Below are 15,245 nucleotides of genomic sequence, written 5' to 3'. Positions count from 1 at the left end.
GGTGAGCTGATAAGAGTTTTGGAGACGTTTTTATTCAGCCTCGATTTTATTTCAGTTAGCTAACCTGTGTAGACAACGTTGTTACGACGGCAGCCATTTTACAATGTCATTTTATTTTATAGGGAGCGAGAGTGCCCGGTCCATGTGAAGACACTGAAATAGTGTATTTTTTTATGTCTGTCACAGGTATGTTTATTTCGTTTATAAGTGTAAAATACATAATATGTGCATTTTGCTCCATGTTAATACGCCTGTTTCCACACAATATAATTTCATACATGATTTGTTCACATATAAAAGGAGTTCACATGATTTATACTCTGTGTAATAATATGTAATAACCCGGCCAGTATGTATTAATGTGTTTTTGTGCTGCTGCCGCCCCCTCCTCACAGTTCTGTTATAAACTGATGAGGGGAGCGAGAGTGCCCGGTCCATGTGAAGACACTGAAATAGTGTATTTTTTTATGTCTGTCACAGTAAACGTGGTCAGCTCCATTGTGTGTTCTGTCCTCTGTATACGGATTGGTGAGGAGTTCGCATCCGTAACACTAAGCTAACCTTTCTGGCTATAATGTGATATTTAAAGTGGATCTTTTTATTGATATCTCAGCCGTATAAACTGGAAAATGTTAATTTTGGCAATGAAGTAGGCTTTTTCTACCTACTTTCTGAATTTAAGAACTTCAGTCTGATCAAATCAACCTGACGTTTAAAAGCAAAGTGAAACTGAAACCTTCTGAAGCATTTCATATCCTGGAATTTTGCATTGTGATCAAAGACCCATTCCAATGCTAACTTGGAACTATTTAAAATGTTCTCAGTGGTCTTTAAATTGTGTTTATGAAATTTTTAGCAAAAATCACAAACCCTGTACCCTTTTCCAGGACTCTGCTTCTGCAAAGTACCAGTAGCTCATTAGCAATTTATCTCTGATTTGTGGGCGGAGTCAGCCTGCTCAGTGCCCTCCCCCATTGGTGTCCCTCCTCCCATCGCTATGTGCTTTCTCTGCATGCTAGCGCATCGACCTATCATTAGTGGTGCAAAAAATAAATAAAAAAGGCTAGTAACATGGGAGCTATACTGACCTATGTCTTCCTTGAAGTGGTGACTGCAAACCAACGTGTGGTTTATATTGTAATAACCAAGAAACCGAATCCATTGCTCTCTTACAAGCAAGGTTTTTCTGTAAATAATGAAAGCTAACGTGATTAGCTTTTATCTTAACATTGCAACCTGCTACTGCACATACGGTCGATCCACCAGCTCTTTGTCCTCAGAGTCAGAGCAGGTGGAGAGGGTGGGGCAGGAGCTTGTGACCTCGCCCTGTGAGTTTATGACGTGTAAATGAGGGTCTGTCTGAGCTCGTCTTTTTCTGCTGCCAATGGTTCACAATGATTTAAATGCAGAAATACTCAGTAAAGCTATTTTGATCAAAATTTTCCTCCAGCGTCAGATAAATGCCACATGGACATGTGAACAACATGAAAAACATGATTTTCACTGGAGTGGGTCTTTAGGGAAATGTAGTCTTGTAAGTATGCATTTGTACATTTTGCTTCATGACAAAACATATCATCACCCAAGTAATCTGTATGCTTCTTCCCAGGCATGTTGTCTTCCTTATCGGAATAGATGACGGATGCTGGTGTGTGCTGTCCTGCTGCTGCATTAAATCGGTGCATGCTGTTCTTTCACAAGCAGCACAATGAGTAGTAATACAGGTAATCACAGCTTTCAACCAAATTAAATCTCAAGGAAGAGTTTGCTCACCGTGTGAGGAGTTTGTGTACAATCAGCAAGTGTCAAACACCTTACGTCTGCTTGCTATTACACTAAATGCAGAAATTAGGTGAAATTAGCAGCTCTTGTTCAGTCTTGCAGATTTCATTTCTTACACTTGCTGAACAGTAAGCTCGATATGTGCTATTGCCATGTCATTTTACTGTAAATAATGAACTCACATGGCTGCCTCAGATCCATCTGTTCTGTTTTTTGACATATCTTGTTGCTAGGTAACTGTTAATTGTTAACAAGCAGGCACTTTATAAAAAGTAGAAATCAAAGAGTAAGGCAATGAAAAAAGCAAGAGAGAGCAAGAGAATGACAAATTGATGTTCTATATGCTTTGCGACAAAACATTTGAGCTATTTTCTGCATATGAAATACTCTTCTGGGGACAGGAATTAAGTGAATTTTGTCACTAAAAATGGAAGCTTGCTTTATGTAGCATTTCACTCTTGTAATCTGCCATTTTTTGTCCTGCTCGCCCTTCATTTTGCTCCTCTACTCGTTCTCCATAATCCAGTGAACTCTCAGCCATAACTCATGTTCCCCCCCTTTCTTTATTACAGCGAGCCTCGTCTACACCCAACCATCTCTCCCACTGTCCTAATAACTCAGGATGCACAATGTAAGGATTTCTTGGCTCAAAAGGGAGAAAGAATGGGATAAGACGAAGAAGGAGGGAACACTGATGTGGGGAAGTAGAACTAAGACGGGACAGAAAAAGATTTTTTTTTGGGTGATATGTCAGGTGATGGGCATATACGTAGGAAGGAGTGACAGGTGACAGGCTCTGAATGACTCTTGAGCTGAGAAGAGGCAAAAATAACACAACATTTATGGTGCAGGACTTTAAAACACGACTTTAACTAATATAATTCAACCTTTTTCTCACACCTCACTCCCTACATCAATAATTAAATAAGTCCTGCTTGCCAGTATGACTGAAAAATTAATGTGAGCTAGAATAGTTGGGCGAGGTGGTGGTGATGAGGATGAGCAGGGTTCCGGGGATGATGGATGGGGAGGTGGGTATCTTCATGGCATCACAGGATGGGAAACAGACAGGCTGCTGTGTGCAGTTACTGGCTAAAGTCTCAGATGAAGAACAGAAAATACTTTTCATGCAGAGTAGATGGAAAGGTAATTAGCTGCATCACAACATCTAACACCGCAGTGCAGGAATGTTTTCATCTTAGTCTTGCTTTTGATCATGTTTCTGAAAAGCTGTGACGTGAAGACTTCTGTTGTCTGGTACTGGCGGTGGTCTGTAGGGAGAGCACAAGGAACCAGTGTCAGGCCAACCACTTGTCATCTTTACTAAACGATGAGGTAGCTGAACTGATGCTTTTAACTTTGTTATGAACCCTGTCCCCTCGTGGCTATGTTTGGTTGCTGAAAAGGGCTCTAAATGAACTTTATTGATCACCAGCCAATGCAACTGGTAGATTCCTAAAGGTATCAGCCAACCAGAATTTCCAAAAGCTAGTTTTCTTTCAGGGAAAATAAACCAGATTATAAGTGAAACTGAAAACACTGAATCGCTCATGTTTCTTTAAATTGTTGACTAATGTTAACTATATAGTCCATCCTGACTCCTCATTTATTGACATGGAATAAAATGTCTTCAGAGCTCTCATCCGAACAATAATCTTCAGAGATCTTTTGTTTTTCCTTCTAAAATTTCACTCCTTATTCAGCTGCCCTTTGTTCAGGCAGGCAGTCACACATAAACGACACCACTGCTGAAATATCTGAACAAATAAGAGACGGGTTGAGAACGACCTCTTCCTAAATACAAACTAAGGATGCACATCAAATCATCAACTGGGCCAACCTTATGTAAGGCTAAAAACTGTCAGAAACTTCATAAATAAGGCCGATAAACAGTTTTTTGTAGATTCAGTTCACTGCTGTGACAAAGCACCTAAATGTGCACAATCAGCTTCTCTCACTGAGAAAATTTGTATTTTAAGATGGCACGTGTAATAATTTTGTTGTTTATGCGTTAAAAAAATTGATGTGTTAATTCCATAGACTAATCTCTTTGCATCAACATGATAATTTTGACAGCCCTAGTTTTTTCACTTTAGAATCAGGCTCTATAATCAGATCACTTCTATAAATACGGATTATGAGTACACCCACAAGCTATTGGACCGATACCCAATACTGACATCGGTGCATCCCTAAAACAAGAAAATAGACTCCTTGTTCATGCATGCTGAAAGTACCTTTAGTAAAACATGCGACTGTATGTGAATTTTAAAAATAATGTCCATAAAGAGAATGTTTGCATTATAAAATAAATGAACATTTAGCCCTATCAATGAACCCCAACAAACCAGTTTTTCATTTTATTCAAAATTTGATTGCTTAAGGCTGTTACATACTCCAGAAAAGGAGAGACTTTTTTTCTTGATCTTGAGGCAATGAGAACAAATTTTGCTCATGTGGACGTGAGTGGGGACAATGTGTGGCTTGTTTCATGTTCTCAACACATCAGCCCAGCAGAACTTTTTTGTCGTGAGGCTCCGAGAAGTGTTGTGTGATTGATCGGACATTTAAGGTGGGTGCTGTTTACACGGAAAACGTTGAACAAATAGTTTGAATGGACAGTTGATCGAGGAGGTGAGAAAGTACATAAATGTATACAGCACGGTTTTAATGAACAGCTGATTAAGATGGTGAGAAAGTATGTAAATTAAAACAAGGCATGAGATTAAAAGACTCGGACATCGCCGCGTGCACAACCCCGTCCTGCCATGGAAGAGGTTTCTCGTTAAATATGAAATATTTAAGCGGTTTAATGGACATAAAAACACATACAGCCCCCCCTGCAGTTATCCTCACCCCGTCGCGGACAAAGCTTCTCATGGAGTATAAAATGATGGCACCAATATGAACTTTTTTCTTGTTCGTGTGGGCTCGAGAACCAGTTCTCACTTCTCCCAGAGTATGTATCAAGCTTCACCCTAACCAAGCAAAGTTTTAGCTAAACCCAACCAGGAAGTGAGAAAGTGTTGTTCATACTAGTTATAGCAGCATCGTAAAAAGAATGTATTTTATCTTAATCACAATTTATTAACAGTTAGCATTAACTGTTATCAAAAACCTTTGATTTGAGAAGGGTTCAAAAAGTGACCATTTTTTATTTATTTCTTTTATTGTGTGTGTTTTCTTTCTTTTTTTTTTTTGGTCAAGTTTTGTGTTATTAACAGAACAAAATTGGAAAACTAGTTTCAAAAGTTGGTGCTGAACTAGGATCATACTGTAGGGGCTTTAAAGTAGCACTACGCAAATTTCTGACCTTAAACATATGCATTTCTGACCACAATTCAAAACTTTTTTCTAGGATGTTGCATCCCTTTTACAGCAGCATTTTGTTCATGGCACAATGTCATATGCCATCAACTGGATATCAACAGATTGGCCTTTTTACATGCACATTGTGACTGATTTATCAAAAAACAAAAAACAAAAAAAAAACTAAGAGGACATTATTGAAGGGAGCAAGAAAAAAGAGAACAAAGGACAGCACATGGGATAACTTTTTACTTACTTTTACTGGCTGGAGAGAGCTCAGAGAAGAGACAGGATACCGGATGCTGAATTAGTTTTTGTTAGATGGTGCCTCACTGGCCACGGTTACATGATGGTTTTTAATTGGGATTAATTATTCAGAGTTAAATAAATTAGAATTAAAGTATTCTTCTTCGCGTTAACATGGAAATAGTAACTCAGGATTAAGGTTTACATGGAAAACATGTTTAATCGCCTTCATTAAATTCTACTTGAGATCTGGGGGTTGGGTAGGATTCTGAGTGGACATATTTACATCTACCGTAAGTAAACAAACTCCATGTCCTGCTTCTTTTCTTTTGATTATAACTTTGAAGCAGCAGCTTGAAAATAGCATACTCCTTCTCTTTGGTCAGCTGAGGAGGAGAAGGGAGATAGCGTAACGTACGGTAATCATGACAGGAAAAGGGAATGAGCATGTGCAGAATGGCCGGAATTAATTTAAAGCACAATAAATATCTACATGATTGTAGAAGTACTCAATTCAGAATCAGAATACACCATCCATTTACTTCGGATTTAAGTTTAATTCAGAATTGTCATTTTCATTCGGAATAAGGTGTTTACCAGGTTTATTTAAAATCTTTTTAAAAAGGACTTATTTTTATTCTGAATTAAAGGAGAATTATAACTCTCACGCAAAGAATGCCAACGTTCAGTAACGCATGAAATCTGCATAGTAACTTTTAACTTATCTAGCTTTTAATCATTTAATTAAGTCTATGACTTTATCTTGATTTCCTTGTGACTTTTGCTATCTGTTGCTGCCTTTTACTACTTTTTAATGCTGTCGTTGCACCATCTGTAACGCTTTTAATGTTTCATGTATAGTACTTTGAATGATCTTGTACATGAAATGTGCTATACAAAAAAATTTGCTTTGCCTTGCCTAGTGCAGGTCAAAGAGTTTTGCACAAAATCACAGCATCTTACCCAAGCTCCAACTTCGTCATGAAAATTTTGTGGCTTTTTCACAATAGTAACACCTCTTTTCACCTGTAGGTGATGGTAATTGACAAGTAAAAAATCTGAACCAAACAAAAAGAAAAAGACTGGAGTAAATTAAATTGCAATTAAGTATAAAATTAATTCATAAAGAATAAATAATACGTAAAATAAACATAATATATATATATATATATATATATATATATATATATATATATATATATATATATATATAAAGATTAGTAAGAAATAAAAAAAATTAAAAATAAACAAAAGCCAGAGGTGTTTTAGCAACAACAGGCATCCAGGGGAAGAAAAACATTCAGGATCTCCATTAGATGAAAAAATATAAACTTGATGTTTGTAAAGTTTTAGTGTTTCAACAATGATCATGATTTTTAGGCCTGAGCACTGGCCAATTGAAATTCAAGCGTTTATTATTATTAATTTTTCTGTCTTCTTCCAGATTCTTTTTATGCCAAATAAATTTCCTTTTGGATGTCTAAACATGCCCCAAAACTCACCAAAGATGGCGTACCACCCAAAGGGATTGCATACATGTTTTAGTTTTTTTTGGGGGGTGCTCGGGCATGTTTGGGTAAAATTGACTCGACAAAGCCACCTATTGTGGCAGCCCGGTCCCTGCACTTCATCTGTCGTTATGAAATTTGGTACCTATATTCTACATGTTCCAGTTTTCATAAGAGCCCCATCTAGTGGCCATGTGGAGTTACCCTGATGTGAATAGCATCCTCCCACTTGTGTGAATTTAACTTGTGTCAAAAACAAGGTTATGTATGCATCAGATGTCAGTACTGGACACACTGAGGTGTCAATGTACCACCTAATGTGGAAAATCCCTGGACGAGTTAATGCATGGCTGCAGGCAGCGCAAGACTGCCGTTGAAGGGAGGTTGCCAGACGACGTGGTTGATGCACTGGCCAAAGCGGTGCCGACTTTGCAGGGGCCTTTATTGCTGCTTTTGGCTTCAATTTGAATGAATTGAATTGAATAACTTTTTTTTTGTCATTGCACAACAATTACATCAATAATCATTGGCAGGGAAATTCTTAGATCCCAGGCTCTCCTAACAATGCTAAAAAGAATATAAACCACATGAAAATAATCAAACACAAAAAGCAAGAATACTACAAATAAGTTATACAATAAAATATATAGTAAGCAATAAGGAAATGCTATTATTTAAAGGTGGCGTTGCTGCTGACAGCATTTAGAAGTCTTATGGCCTGCAGTATGAAGCTGTCCCTGAGCCTGGTGCTTGATGCTGCAAATCCGTCTGCCAGACGGTAGCAGACAAAACAGTTTGTGGCTGGGTTGGCTGGGGTCCTTAATGATTTTGATGGCCTTCCTCCTACACCGCTGGGTGTAGAGGTTCTCCATGGATGGCAGGACCGTCCTGGTGATGTGCTGAGCAGTTTTCACCACCTTCTGTAGAGCCTTGCGGTGGAGGGCGGTGTAGCTGCTGTACCAGGCGGTGATGCAGCCAGTCAGGATACTCTCTATGGTGCACTTATAAAAGTTGCAGAGTATCCTTGAGTCCATGTTGAGCCTCCGTAGCCTGCGGAGGAAGAAGAGCTTCTGTCTGGCTGACTTTGTAATAAAGTCAGTGTGATGAGTCCAGGTAAGGTCTTCACTGATGTGAACCCCAAGGAACCTGAAGCTGTTGACTCTTTCCACTGTAGCCTCGTTGATGGAAAGGGAGGCGTGTTCCTCCCTCTGCCTCCTCCTGAAGTCCACAATCAGTTCCTTAGTTTTGTTGACGTTAAGATGGAGATTGTTGTCCTGGCACCAAGATATCAGGCCTGTGACCTCCTCTCTGTAGGCTGTCTCGTCATTACCAGTGATCAGACCAATGACGGTTGTATCGTCAGCAAATTTAACCATGGTATTGGAGCTGTGGGTGGCTATGCGTGTACAGCAGAGGACTGTGCACACAGCCCTGGGGGGGCGCTGGTCTTCAGAGTCAGAGTGGAGGATGTGGTGCCGCCCATCTGCTCAGCCTGTGGTCTGCCTATCAAGAAGTTCAGGATCCAGTCAGAGAGGGCGCTGTTGAGCCTGAGGTCTCTGAGCTTGGTGACAAGTTTGGAAGGTACAATGGTGTTAAACGCTGAGCTGTAGTCAATAAACAGCATTCTCACATATGTGTCCATCTGGTCCAGATGGGAAGAGGCAGTGTGGAGGGTGAAGGCGATGGCATCTTCAGTTGACCTATTGGGTCTGTAGCCAAACTGAAGTGGGTCCAATGAGTCCAGGATGGAGGAAGTGATGAATGATTTGAGTAACCGCTCAAAGCACTTCATGATGGTGGAAGTGAGTGCTACCGGGCGGTAGTCATTCAGGCAAAGGATTTTGGTTCTCTTGGGGAAAGGGACAATGATGGTCTTTTGTATAATATATATGCAATTTGTATTATGACTTCTACTTCGCACCATCTAGTTAAAATTGTCTCATATATTTTAGCTTGTTTAAAACCGAATATCCTTAAAACAAGCATTTAGCTTCAGTTGAATTTTGAGCATTTTAGCAAATGCTGATATAATAGAATTGTGAACATGGCCAACATATCCAACTAATTAATACAATTATTGATATTAGGATACTAGCATGGTGATGCAATCATTTAACAACAGAGACAACAGCATGATCATTGACTTCCCAACCTGATAGAAAAATGTGGTGATACTAGTACCGCCACATAAAACCACCACTGCTGCTGATTTCACCAAGTTGTCTTTACTACCCTACAGCTCTTGCCCCAGAAGAGAGATATTTTGATTTTTCCTTTGACACACGCGTGGCATTTTTCTTTGTATTTTTCTAATATCTTCCACTGACCTTTTATCTGTTAAAACCATGATTTTTTTAAAAATATTTCCTACACTGTTGAATGGGCTGCTTGACAGATTTCATCTGGTATTTTTTTAAACATCTATTATGATGAGTAACCTCGCCAATGGGGATATATGGGAGTAGGTGATCAAGCTTCCAAAAACTAAAGTAATGTATGAAATAAGACCTCAAATCCAAAGGGAGTTTGGAGGTTTAAACCCCTTTCTTTCCTAATTATCATGGGGATGTGAGAGCACTGGCAAATAAAGTGGATGAACTTAGAGCACTAACAAACACACAATGGCAATATTAGCAGTGTAAATTGATGTGTTTCACTGAGACATGGCTACAGAAACATATTTCAAACTCCACTCTATGCAGCTTCATATTATCTGGGCAGAAAGAGACTAGACTGAGTGGTAAAAATAAAGTAAGAGGGATTGCAGTGCTTGTTAAAAACAGATTGTGTACTCCTGAGAAGGATCATCACTGCGCTCCGGACACTGAACTGTTGACTATGAGTTTTCATTAATGTTGACAACCGAGAGCATTCACCTGTGTCATGTGCTGATGCTGCATGTGAATTCATCAGCTACATTTTTCTGCTAAGCCATGTCAATGTCATGGTGATCTCTGGAGATTTCAACCAAACTTCCACTACACTTTTCTTCATTCATTTAATTGGTGATTTTTTTTTAAAGAAAGATTTGTCAAATTGTCCATGTTCCTCATTTTGGTAAGCAACAATATCAATGATGAAGCTGCAATGATTAAAGCTCAAGGTGAGAGAAGAAATTTCTCTGTTCTTGGAAAGTATGTACAAGCCTTAAGTTCAATTCTGTCAGTGTTTCTCAGCTAAAAATAGACATAATAGATATAATGTTGTGTCTTACCCACTCATTTTGTTGGCTAAGCTTAGCCATGTTGTCTAAACTTCCCAAATTTGTTGAGACATCTAAACCGAACTCAACAGTGAATTATAATGGTGGAGAAAAAAAAAAAAAAAAAAAAAAAAAAAAACTAAAACAATGCATCTGCAGCATCCCATGGTACACCCCCCCTCCCCCCCGACTATAAAAAAACAAAGAGATGAGACAAAAAGAACTTCACACATATCTCCCAGATAAATTCACGCTAATACGTCTGTGATTGGTTGATAACACTTCTGTTCTTCATTGCTTTGTATGGTGATAACTGGGCTGGTTTTAAAGCCTCAGCAAAGAACTTGAGAAAACAATGTAAACCTTGATAGTTGTGTAGCTAACACAGTACTTACTTAGACCTGTCTCTAACCTCTCTTTTATTTCCAAGATTATTGAAAAAGTTGTATTTCACCAGCTTCATGACTTTTTAAATGAAAGTGGAAATCTTGATAAATTTCAGTCCGGCTTCCGACCTCATCACAGCCCTGAAACAGCTCTGGTCAAAGTGTTAAATGACATTAGGTTGAATACCGATTCTGGTCAAGTATCAGTCCTGGTTCTGTTGGATCTCAGTGCTGCGTTTGATACTGTAGATCACAGAATCCTGTTGCACAGGCTGGAAAACTGTTAATAAGTTCAAGGAATTACTTGCCTCTAGTTCATGGGATGATTTATATGAGATGAAAAGTGCCGATTTAGCATATCAAAAGTTTATGAAAGTCTTTACAAATTGTTTCAATGATTGTTTTCCAAATGAAAGGACCACAAAAACAAACCGCAAGCAAGATTTAAAGAAGCCCTGGTATACAACTGATTTGATGAAGATATTAAAGAAAAAGAATAACTTATATAAAAGATACTTATCAAACCCGACTCCGCTCACTCGGGCTGTTTATAAGTCTTGGAGAAACAAATATTCAAATTCTATTAGACTTGCAAAAAGGAATTATTTCAGCAATAAAATTATTAAATGTTCAAACAATACAAAAGCTACATGGAAAATAATAAATCAGCTGTTTCAAAAGGATGATGCTTCCCCGAAATTACCCAGGGTCTTTTTGGACGGTGAAGAATCTCTGGATAATCCAGTGGACATAGCCGAACATTTTAATAACTTTTTTGTAGATATTGGACTAAAACTCACAGATGAAATTCCAGCCTGTGATGGAAATCCCTTGGATTATATTAAAGGTTCATTTCCTACTATGTTTTCCTTTAAACCCTTGGATAGGCAGGAAGTAAGTGATGTCATTGACCAGCTAAAAACATGTTCGGCTGGCCATGACAATATTTCAGTATCTTTGGTTAAACAGGTCAAAAGTTTTATTTTACAACCAATCTTTTATATTTTCTCTTTGTCTTTACAAACAGGTGTAGTGCCACAAGAGCTAAAAGTCGCTAAGGTAATTCCTCTGTTCAAAGCAAACAACCCCTCACATTTTACAAATTATAGACCCATATCCATTTTACCATGTTTTTCGAAAATATTAGAAAAAATAGTTTATAAAAGAATTCTATACCATTTAGATTCTCATTCAATTCTTTATGATCACCAATATGGATTTCGCAGAAACCACTCCACTTATATGGCATTACTCCATCTTGTTGATAAAATTACTTCAGCCCTCGAAAATGATGAATTCGCTTGTAGTATTTTCTTGGATTTATCTAAAGCATTTGACACCGTAAATCATAAAATTTTATTATCTAAACTATTCAGATATGGTTTTAGAGGTGTCACTTATAATTGGCTATCGAATTACATTTCTAACAGAACTCAATTTGTTTCTATTAAAGGGTGTTCTTCAAGCAAAGTCAATTTACAGTGTGGAGTCCCACAAGGGTCCATTCTTGGACCTCTTTTGTTTCTTATATATATAAATGATTTATTTAATGTCACAAATGCATTTTCACCAATTATGTTTGCAGATGACACTACCATAGTTTTGTCAAACACAAACTTCGACACAATGATTAAAAATGCTAATACTGGACTAACTCATTATGTTGTATGGTTTAATTTAAATAAGCTTGCTCTAAATATTCAAAAGTCGAATTTTATTATTTTTGGTGGTAGAAAGCTGTACGAAAAGAATTCATCACGAATCAGAATTGAATCGACTGAATTGCCACAGGTATCAATCACTAAATTCTTGGGAGTTTTCATTGATGAGAGTTTGAGTTGGAGAGAGCAGATTGATTATGTCACTAGGAAGATCAATAAATCTATTGGTATAATAAGGAGAGTAAGCCATCTTCTTACCAGAAAGTGTCTTCTCGCATTGTATTATAGCCTTGTGTATCCTTATTTATCGTACTGCAACATAGTCTGGGGGAGTACTTTTCCCACCATGCTAAACAAGCTTTTACTTTTACAAAAACGTTTTGTTAGAACAGCCACCCGATCAGAATCATGTGTATCCTCTGTACCTTTATTTCAGGAATTAAAGATATTGACAGTTTATGAGATTAACATTTTTCAAATATGTGTTTTTATATATAAGTGTTTGGCAATCGAAAAAAAAATTCCGGATCATTTTAGGATTTATTTCACAGCAAATTCATCTGTTCATTCATATAGCACACGTCAGTTAGGGGATCTTCATCCTCCAAAATATCTAACTCGTCGAGGTCAATTCTTCTTTCGGTATAGAGGTGTAATATATTGGAATAAGGTCTCTCATTTAGCAATGCAATGTTCCACTATAGCAAATTTCAAGGGTCTTTTAAGAATTTATTTAAAGAATAGTGGCATTTGACATACCCATCATATCATCGAATGTTTTATTGTGAACGTGATCAAGCTATGGAAAAAGCAGAAGTCTGTACATGTTGTATATTTTTCTTTTTTTTTTTTTTTTATTAGCATTGTTTTAATCTATGTGTTTTAATCAATTTGCTTTAGGTGGAGGCTCCGAATAAGCCAAACTGGCTTTTTGCCTCTTCCTGCACAGCTTTTTTTTTTCTGTTTATATTATGTGATGTGCATAATATTTTGTGCAAACTAGAACTGGGTTGGACTTTCTGGAGCGGTCCTTAACTGGTTCAGGTCCTATTTAGAAGGCCGGAGTTATTTTGTTACGATCGGCAGCTATGAATCCGAGCGAGTGGCCATTGTCGTAGATAAATTCTTTATCAAAAGGGCTTGCTGATATTAAGAGTCTGCAGACAGAGGTCTTTAATGATCTTCCTTTTATTCGGCCGAACAGGGGGACACCCTTCAGGATCAAAAGACCACGATCATCCTTCTGTACCTCTTATATAGCCTGCCTGTTACTATTTCAGTATACACACACACAGCCTTTTAGGGCTGACTGGTAATTAGTTGACATCACTTTGATATCATGTTATAATGTCATACTATTAATATTGTGCTGACCAGGGCCACTGCACCTGTTGTTTTTCAACTCAACTCTGATATATTAATACTTCCACATTTCCCCCTTTCAAATATTTCAGAGTAATCGGCCCTAAGACGATACTCTGAAACTTACAATAGGGAAACCTTTTTAAGCACACTTGTCCACACACGCAGGTCTCAAGCATAACATAGGAGCCAATCTGAACCTCCCGTACGAGGGCGAAAAAACCCCAAAGGGAGAAAAAATTCCCCCGTGCCCCCCCTCTGGGCGAGCACCGGTAACTTTTGATCTTACTTGACACTCAGGCACGGGTAGGCCAGTGGACCCCTGCATGAGACCTTCTAAGTACTATGACAGAAAGTAACCATACACACACAACAAAGAAACTTCATTACAATCTGATTTCACAAGGATAACCTATTACAGAAGATTTCTGACTACAAAAACCACACGTGAATAACACAAGATAGAGTCTTTTTCCAGTCCGGAGGCAAACAGGAGTGTTGGGTCACCAGCCTTTCGTCACAGGCTGCCGACCCTTTGTCCAACCGACTGTAGTTCTATTGAGACGTCACAGGTCCAACTCAGTACGGACCAATTGGGCAGCCATGATGACAGAGGTCTGTTTCTTGAGACTCGTACTCCATGCTCTCCTCAGGGCGGGAACGATGCACATGCCAAACAAGAAAAGAAGGATCAGAACCAAAGCTGACCCAACTCCCACCTTTATCAATACATTTTTCCAGTCAGCCATTAACTGGTCCAACCAATCAAGAGACCAGTCGCTCTTCCCAGCATGCTCTCGCACCTCCCTTCCCACCCGTATTATCTCGTCCATGGCAGATGTAAAGGAACCATCTGGCGCTGTGTTAGCTGGAATAAAGGCGGTATTTGCCACCTGGTAAGGTTCACACAATTCCTGGATTTTGTAACCCCTATATTTATTCAAATAACCATGCATCCTCTGGGCCCCATAAAGTAATCTACACTTCATACCACACATCGGGAGCCCGAAGAAAGCATTCGTCGTTGTAGACTTGAACGCTTCCTCTTTACACACTCGGCGTTGTTCCTGGTCACACTCCCAAGAGCTGTACTTATCTGGGACAACAACCGGAGGGGCTCCAGGCGCCTTTGAGCACCATATGCATTCCTCCGATGTCATTTCCTTTACTGACAGCCAAGCCCAGCGATACCAAGTGTTGGCCATCGCTTCCTTCCATAAGTAATCTTCACTAGGTTTCAACCCTCGTACTTCCGGTTGCCCCTTTACATTCTTGACCTCCCCCCCCTTTAATGTTTTATCATGATAACTATTTACCAAAGTATCTAACCCTTGAGGGGGGAGGGTGAATGACTCAACCACCCCATTGTCTGTTTGGCCATCAGTAACCACGGTGGGCTGCTGTTCAGGTGTAAAATCAACTTTATTCACAACAGGGGTGTTAACTGTGGTCTGGTGCTCCCTGAGCACCGTGTTCATCATCCATCCCAGGATTCACTGGAATGTTATGCCCCTCTACATCTTGTTCCTTAATTGATCTTACTTTCCGCCTATGTTGTGCCAAAAGGGCAACATCTGTCTGAAATACTGAGTCACGGGTAGTGTGTAGATGTGTGCGGGTGCATGCCGGCAAGAGACCTGACTGATAATGACATTTGGCATGTGAGTCGTACCCCCCTTGGCCACTGAGGTCGCTCCCTCGTTGCGCAGATGCCCCTGTTTCCTTGAGAAGGCCCTGGTGATGGGACGACGTGGTGGCTGCTGCTTCGGGTCCGGATTGGTTGAATTGC

At 39.1% G+C, this 15,245-nt stretch overlaps 1 long non-coding RNA gene across 1 annotated transcript; it reads left to right on the top strand.

Annotated features, from left to right (window-relative positions):
* Window positions 1–1,771: 1,771 nt before the first annotated feature.
* On the top strand, window positions 1,772–14,418 carry LOC121646461. The gene is made up of 3 exons (XR_006011645.1): window positions 1,772–1,783; window positions 6,370–6,375; window positions 14,336–14,418. It is a non-coding gene; the product is annotated as an uncharacterized LOC121646461 (long non-coding RNA).
* The last annotated feature ends 827 nt before the right edge of the window (window positions 14,419–15,245 follow it).

This window comes from Melanotaenia boesemani, chromosome 2, assembly GCF_017639745.1.
Source record: "Melanotaenia boesemani isolate fMelBoe1 chromosome 2, fMelBoe1.pri, whole genome shotgun sequence".
Lineage (NCBI taxonomy): Eukaryota > Metazoa > Chordata > Actinopteri > Atheriniformes > Melanotaeniidae > Melanotaenia > Melanotaenia boesemani.
The sequence above is the reverse complement of the archived record's forward strand: the minus strand, read 5'-3'. Positions and strand labels throughout refer to the sequence as shown.